Here is an 8,358-nt window from a genome sequence, read left to right on the forward strand (position 1 = left end):
TCCACTGCTGCATAGTGAAAATGGAAAAGGGAGTAGCTTTAGTACTAATGACGCATAGAAAGAAATTTAATGGGATATCTCCAAACAACAGCAATAGACTGTCATACAAAACTATCTGATGGTGCCTAAATATAAGGGATACACCTCATTTTAAGTTAGATACACTTGATACTGTTATAGATATACTTGATATAGACATCTTACATAGCCAAGCCTGGGGGGCAGGTATAAGGGTTGGGTTCTAGACTTGTCTTCTGCATGGGAAAGTATACAGGAAGAACAGTATTTCCTGTAAAAGGTACTAGAGTATTGCCTTTATAAAGGCTACGTGTTTAATGCGAAATGTCACAACATTTGGGGTTTTGATAAATGAGCCTTATAAGCAGGAGCTAGAAACAATTTCCACAACTGAAAACATCAGATCTCTCTTCCAAGCGCAGCTCCAGTTGCAGCCTATCTCCCTGTAGTGTGACCATTTTTCCTAATTAAGATTATCATCTCTGCCAGGCTGAACTGTATCTACATCAATTACCTTATTCAAATTGATTATGGAATATGGTCTAGAAGGAATAATGTGGCACTGAAGTGATATTTTCTTTTATATGTCTTCTATACATGCCTTTGTCCTTTGCTTTGATCTCTAAAGGGTCTCACTAATGGCAAATTCCACTCAACTCATTGAGACAAATTCCAGACTACAACGGCTTATGTGTGTGCGGAGCATATTACACAATATGGGCACTACTGCAAAACCAATACTGTATTCATGCCTAATATTTGATATTACTAATAGGTTTGTGTAGGCTGTGATATAATAAGTGTCGTGGCCTATACAGTTCAAGTTTTGCAACAATGAATGCCAGAGTTCAGACTAATCTCTGGTAACTGTGGGAGAAAGATTTTCATGCATGTACTCTCTTTTCACACCAGGTCAAGAGAAAACAACCATAGAACATAAACTGCTGGTATTCTAACATTGTGGTTTTGTGGGGTTTTTACTTTCCTAAAATCATTATATGGATTTTAAATCTGGCTAGGGAAGAGGAAATAAAGAGGTGGAATTTGGAATGGGAGTGGTTGGACAGCAATGTGGCTGCAATTATTTGTAACAAAGCATGCGGACTGCACAGGTAGGGCAAGGAAAGGGAATGTGACAGCCTGTGTAGACTTCCCTGTCATGCATAGCATGGGTGCACACAAAAGGAAGGAGTAGAAAAAGCCAGTAGATGATGAAATGCAATATTAGCCCTTACCATCATATCAGATATATAACCTTACAGAATACAGGTTGCATGAAAAAATTTGTGTTGTCAGGATTTTCCAATTTCTATTTAGATGTCTGTAATAATGAAAATAAAATCCAGTAGAGGGTCATGTGTTCACAGTTAAAATCGTGGCTTCACGGAAGTCTTCACTGACTTTTAGCGCAGGTGAGATTTCTCCCAGAAAATTTTAAGGGAGATGACCTACTAATTATGGACACACGTAGAAAAATGGAAAAGATCAAGCCTGGGTACTTAGACCACATATTATGGTTGTTTATGGAATTGTCCTTTACCTAAAGAATTCACATTTCTAAAATATATATATAGGTCAAACAAGAATTTATGCAGAAACTACTGGCAGCACCTTCCGTTGAAGTTCAAAGACAGCCAGGTTCAAGACAAACCAGGCCCAAAAAAATATGATCTCTCTATATGAAAGGATTTCCAGTTATGTATTTTATCATACTGAAAAAAATTAATAATGGCACTTGGTAAGGCCCTTTAGACATAAGAATCTAGTAACTGGAGATGGCCCTGCAGGTGGAAGCCTAGGTGGAATGCATTTTGCAGTCCTTCAAAGACGGAGAGAGGACAGGGAGAGCCGTGTTGCGTGTAGGCAAGTGGGTTGCGTCTTTTTAGCCATAAAATCTCTGAACCTGAAAAAAAGTCATGCTTATACAGACACATATGTCCAAGTGGGCATTTGCTTCAAGTCTTGTAAAATACACTTTCAAAACAGATATGCCCTACAAAGCCTCATGCCTGGACTTTGTGCTGATGAAACTTGTTTGGTGGTGTATCCACATGGAGAAAATGATGAAGGAAGAGGACTCCAAGGAAGAATAAATTGCTGGACTCATCTAGAAGGTAATTTCTAGTTCCAGGAAAATCATTGCCAGATGCATCAGTATTTTTTTCCTGCAGATAGAATGAATCCTCAGACACAATGGGTTTAAGTTAAGTTGCTTGACTTTGTCTGCCTGTCCCTACCCTAGATAGCGCAAAGGCTGTAATACAATGCACCAAGTGATTCAGTAGAAAGGATCATTTGTAAAAATCGATGACTTGTTGCAACTTTTTTTAAATCAAGACTTTTTAGGTAGTAGTGCACTTTGCAATTGAAATATTATTCAATCATGTTCAGAAACACTGAAATTAAAATTATTTACAATTGGCCTTATAACATATTTCTATACAAAGATCAGATTATGTGTAGCCAAAATGATCTCTTTGCAACTTCTCTAAGGTAGGATATGAGAGATGTTCACTAATCCCTAACCCTAAGTCAGTTCCAGTTTTCTGAATACTTCTGTAGAAACTGCCTAATTCTTTCAAATGAACTGGAGAAAAAAATTCTGATGAAACAAAGCTGAGACAAAATTAGAATTCATTAAGTTTGAAATATTTTGGGGAGGGGGGGGACACATTTTGGCTTTGAAATAATGATGTGGATTCCAGGGAACAGTTCCCTGCTAAAACAATGAGCACATATACATACACACATACACACACACTGGAAACAACTGCCTGCTCTACAGCTCACTAACCTGTGTGATATTTTATTGGGTAAGTGTGCTTACTCTGTCTATCAGAGAAGATAGACAACACTGTCTATCAAAATTTAGCAAAACAGGACCTATTTGATTTTTTCCTTACTTTCTGTTTCCTTTTATATCCACTGATACTAAGCAAATATATTTTGAGAATGGGCAGTTTGAAGACACACACAACTGTATTTCTTAAAAAGGTAAATATTAGCCAACCAGGTCATTTCATTTCCTACAAAACGTTCTTAAAAATGATGCAACCTTGCAAACTCACCTTCGTCATATTAAATAACTTCTTTCTGTTACAGACGTTGAAAGTGGAAAACACAAATTAGATCAATCAGTTTATCTCACATTAAAGGCAAGAAAAATTGGGATGATGTCATTCCAGAAAAACAGAGTACCAGGACTACATTTGTTGTATGCATTCAATGCTTTAACAATATTTATAGAAGTATTCTATAAATATAGAAGTATTCTATAAATACTCATATTATAAACACTCATGATTTTTTCTTTATTTTGAATGAATAAAATATGAAATGCAGTACAGGAAAACTGCTTAATAGTATAATACATATTAAAAACATGTCTGCATATGTCCTTTATTGCTGTTGATGACTTAATAACTGTCTTTGGAAGAGCTGGAAGTGGAGTTTTATAGAAGAAAAATCACCAGGTTTTGCTCAGTGATTTTTATATACATAGTATTTAGGATATACACATCTAAACAGAAATGACAACTGTTTTTTAATTGCTTTTAACAAAAAGGTTAGTAATCATATTATTAATTTATTTCAGTAGTTCTTGATTCTGGAAAATGATTCTTTTCTGGAGCATGCCCTCCTATATAAACAAAGTAAACTCTTTTGAAGTCTTATCCTTGGTATCTCCAGCTAAAGTCAACCTTTATGGTTGGACTTAGAGGAATAGAGGAATGCCCATCTATTAGCGCTGAACTTTGAACAGGATTGGTTGACACAGTAAATAATTCCAAAGTACATATTCTATATTAGTACCCTCCATTTTAAGTATTCACGAAAATAGACAGCAACTTCAGCCATACCAGTTCAATTTAACAAAATAAAATCTCACTGTTGCTAGAAGTCATTGTTTTCTTCCCATTGTTTTCTCTAGAGCAAAAATTCCCATTGATTTCACTGGAAGCCAAATTAAGTCAAAGACAGGCACTTCAAAGACTCCTAGCTCCCTTGGACAATTTCTCTATAATACCTTTTTTTCCTCTAAGAAAAACTGTTCGGTCTGGGAAAATACGAGTACCATAGATATTTCTGTTAGTTTTTATATTCATAGACTCAATCACCCAGGCTGGAATCAACCACTTCAACTGTTGCTGGTTTCTTCATTAATTTTGGTCACCACTACAGAGTAGTTTAGCTCCTTCAAAACTGAGATTCTCCACCAAACCACAAGCAGCTTGTCTGAAATTTATGGTTAGTCTGTGTATAATATTATTGACTAACATGCAAATCTGAAGATAGAAGTATTATACTGCCTATGTGTGGGCAAATTTGGACTACCAATTCACTGCTGAGTCCTTTTTTATACCCATTTGTGCTTTCTTTAAATACATGAATTAAAGATTATTTTTTGTTTATATATTTCTACATAGAAGTATGCATGTTCAGTTAAAATTGGTATTAGTATTTTTCATCAGGAGTTCTGCTTGAACATAACATAGTCAAACACTCATAGCAAAAGAGCAGACACCTGAACCTAGGTATGCCATGAACCCTACTAGTCTCACTGATGCTGGGAGCAAAAACCAATCCAATTTCTGACTTAAAATTATTCTCACTGATGACACTCCATTGCTTGTCTTGATGACCTACAATAATGATAAAAATTAATGCATTAGTCAAATGCAATCAAATTGGCTCCCAGTAAGTAATGCAGTCTTATTAGGAACATCCTTCTTTTCAAAATATCCCCTTCTTTTCACTGTAGAGCAAGTGATGTCCATTCATTGGGAAAAAAAAATGAACTGAATTGCAGAGGGGAAATTAATTATAACAAGACTCCTCAAAAAACACTGTTGTTTTAAACAGAACATATTTCTCTGAGATTTGAGTTTACTGACAGGTTATGAATAAGAATTGGGTGAAAATACACTTGTCCTTTGAAGCATTATAATCAAAGATAAAATGGTTACTTCTTTTCATAAACCTATCTGTATGACATACTTTTGCAGTCTTGTGGCTTTTATAAAATCACACTGGTACTGCTTCTTCATTCTTATCCTCTACATCTCATTCTGCAACTGCTGATGTTTAGATGTGCCTGTACAGTTATATTAAGTTTGAAGACAATATATCAGGACATTGACTATTTTAGCTCAAACGAAGGAAAATTGCAAATTAGATCAGTTTATACAAATTGGATGCAAATTATTTAGTACTTCTAGCTATACTGTCTTACAGATATGTGTACAATTAAAACATTCATATAAACAGACACATCAACTGTCATGTAAAAAGGGGTTCTCAAATATGGCCTTTTTTTGCTTACATTTTCTGTTTTCAAGCTAGATAATACTCAAAGCTCCAATCTGAAGTTAGAATTAGCATGCACAGTAGAAATTGTTTCAACAATGTGTGTTACATTCTCTAGGTGCTGAAAGAGATATAATACATTGTGCCAGGAATAGCTGATGCCAGGTAACACTATTACAAAATTTCACTGGGCTTCAAAAGTCTGGAATATGATAAATTGCCAAGTGAGCTTTTAGAATAGAAATCAAGCAATTAATTCTAGGGTGATGTTTACCTTGTATCAATACATTAGATTAAAAATATTAGTGTTAATTTCCCCCCCTCCCCTTACTAACAGCTCAGATTAAGTAACAAAGAACTGCACTTATTTAGGGAAATATATTTAAAAACTGAGCTACAATTTGATATTGCTTCGAAGATACTACTATTGAACCTGATTATCCTGATGTACTTGCTTGTCATCATAGCATCTTTACTAACACGAAGGCTTCTTGAGATACATTGCAGCATTGAATGCAACATCAGCAAAGATAATACTATCATTTTACTTATATTAATTTATGTATCTAGATTACAAGCTAGCTCACTAGGTTGTAAAATAGTTCTATGCTTTCACAGCAGCCCATTAAAAATGAAGACCAAAGTTCCAGCCTAATACGTAAATGCAAAAGAAATTTTTCTCTAAAAATACTATTTTTCTTACCAAAGCTGTGGTCAGATCAACAACAAAACAGTTCTGGAGGCTTAAAGGCAGTTACTAGCCCTTTCTTCAACATCAAAAGTACCACAACAGGAAGGTGTCCTCCAATTTATAGTGGGAGTTTTGAAAACATATGGCTTTCTTGCATATGTTTTTTTTTTTCTTTTAAATGACATTGTAGTTTATATTTATGTAGTTTCAAGTTATAAAATTATTAAAATTGTTATAAAAATAACAATAACTAAATCAAATCCACATTTTTGTTGAGTAGTCGCATACTGTATTCTTTGCAACACTAGAAACATAATTTTATTCTAACTACTGACTTTTAGTTGAATTTCAATGACATCAAAACCATATCAGTAGTCCAACAGTACCTTTCCTGTAATATATTTACTGATTATTTAACAATAATTAAATGTTGCAAAAAATAGGGTTTATAAAAGAGGCCAATATGCAAAAATTTGAGTACAAGTGTTTTAAATTAACTGCTCTGAGAAGGGAGTACAGCTAATACAAAATAATCATAAGAGCATTTTGAGAGAAAATGTACTCTGAAATACAATAAAATGCCTTAGAAAACATTTTCTGTAATTTGCATTTTTTGAAAAAAGACGGCTGTGAAACCCTGGGCTATATTATTGATATGTAGGGCACAATATTAACTGTGATGGTCATATAATCATATCCTTGGAGTGCCATAAGTTCTCACGATAAGCCTGCCTGCTGGAAATATTTTGCACGAAGGAAGAGAGACACCTCCAGAAGGGACAATAAAGATGATTAATCTGGCAGACAAACTACTGAGTGGTAGGTTTCAACAGCTTCGTGTGACTCTAAAATGGCCTTGTTGATTTAGAACAGTAACTATCTGCTTAGCACATTTCCTTTACCAAGAAAGGATAATAGTTAATACACCACAAACAGAACCAATATTAAAGTGTAGTTTAATATACAGAAAGTCATACAAATTATTACTGCTTGAAGTGCCACATGAGGCCACCACCACCAACCACATCTGGATTACACATTTAATTTCCCTCCTCAACCAAATGATAAATGAATTCAGGGCAGTATGTTAAGATAGCCAGTATTATAAATAGCAAATCTTTTAAACAAAATGTAGCACGAAACAGAAACAACAAATATGATTATACTATTCTGTGGAGTAAACAAACAGATATCCATTTTCAGAGTTTGCTACCAATTGGTTTTATACCACGCTATACCCTTCTGACACTCAGGGTACTCTTCATATACGGTCAGGCAGATCTCCTGAAAATAAGTTACTAAACCAAATACAAAGCAGGGAAACTCAGATTTGTCTTTTCCTTTGCCTGAGAAGGTTTGTTTCACGTATATTGGTGACTGTCATGGCAGCTTTTGGTGTCTTGATTAAGTGTCTCAAAAGCTACACCACTCATTGCTTTGTAATGTTATCATTGTATTCAGATGATTAATTGCTATAGTGTAAATCACTGTCACCAATTCTCAGAGATGAGCATAGGACAAGTGAGTTGCATTGACCCAGTGTATGTGAGGTACCTCTCTGTTTTACTGTTTTCTGCTATGTCCTGGCATAGCAATGAAATGGACTGTTTCTTCATCCTGCTAGATAGTAATCAACTCACACTTGCATTTTCTTTAATTAATAAATGGTAATAAATACATAGACCTACCTTTATTATTTCCCACTATCATCCTCTATTAGTTTTCACGAAACATTTTTTCATAAAATGAAAAGGCAAAACAGGTGTTAGATTATTTACGTTTGACAAATTCATATCATTTAAATAATTAAAACTAATTTGTGTTGAGAGCTACAGTTGCATTTTTATTAGAGAAACAAGTACAAATAGGCAATACTACAGAGCTGTTTATTCAATAATGAGATTAAATGAAATGGATTTCGTAGTATCGATTCTTTCTGATTAATGTGGCAATCGGAACTCTAACTTCTGTGCCCTAACAATGTGGAAACTGCTGCTCACCCGCTATAATTCCATAAAACTTTTTTTCTTTAAAGCTACACATTTTAAATTATTCCTAAAAAAATACTGTAAGCAAAATACCAAATGCTTTCAGTTTAAACAATATTTGCATTATAAAACTGAAATTATACTACGTTTTAATTCAACCACAAAAGAGAAATTTTCAATTACAAATAGGAGTATGTATGTTCATATGTAATGTAAACCCCTTGGCATATCTTTCTGCTTATATAATATAGTTTATCATATTATTCTGCATAGAAAAAATAGTCATTTAAAAATAATAATAAATTCTAAGTGAATTAGCCTACAATATTTAAGTACAATTTTAAGATAAAAAGA

This window comes from Larus michahellis, chromosome 4, assembly GCF_964199755.1.
Source record: "Larus michahellis chromosome 4, bLarMic1.1, whole genome shotgun sequence".
In the NCBI taxonomy this organism is placed as follows: Eukaryota; Metazoa; Chordata; class Aves; order Charadriiformes; family Laridae; genus Larus; species Larus michahellis.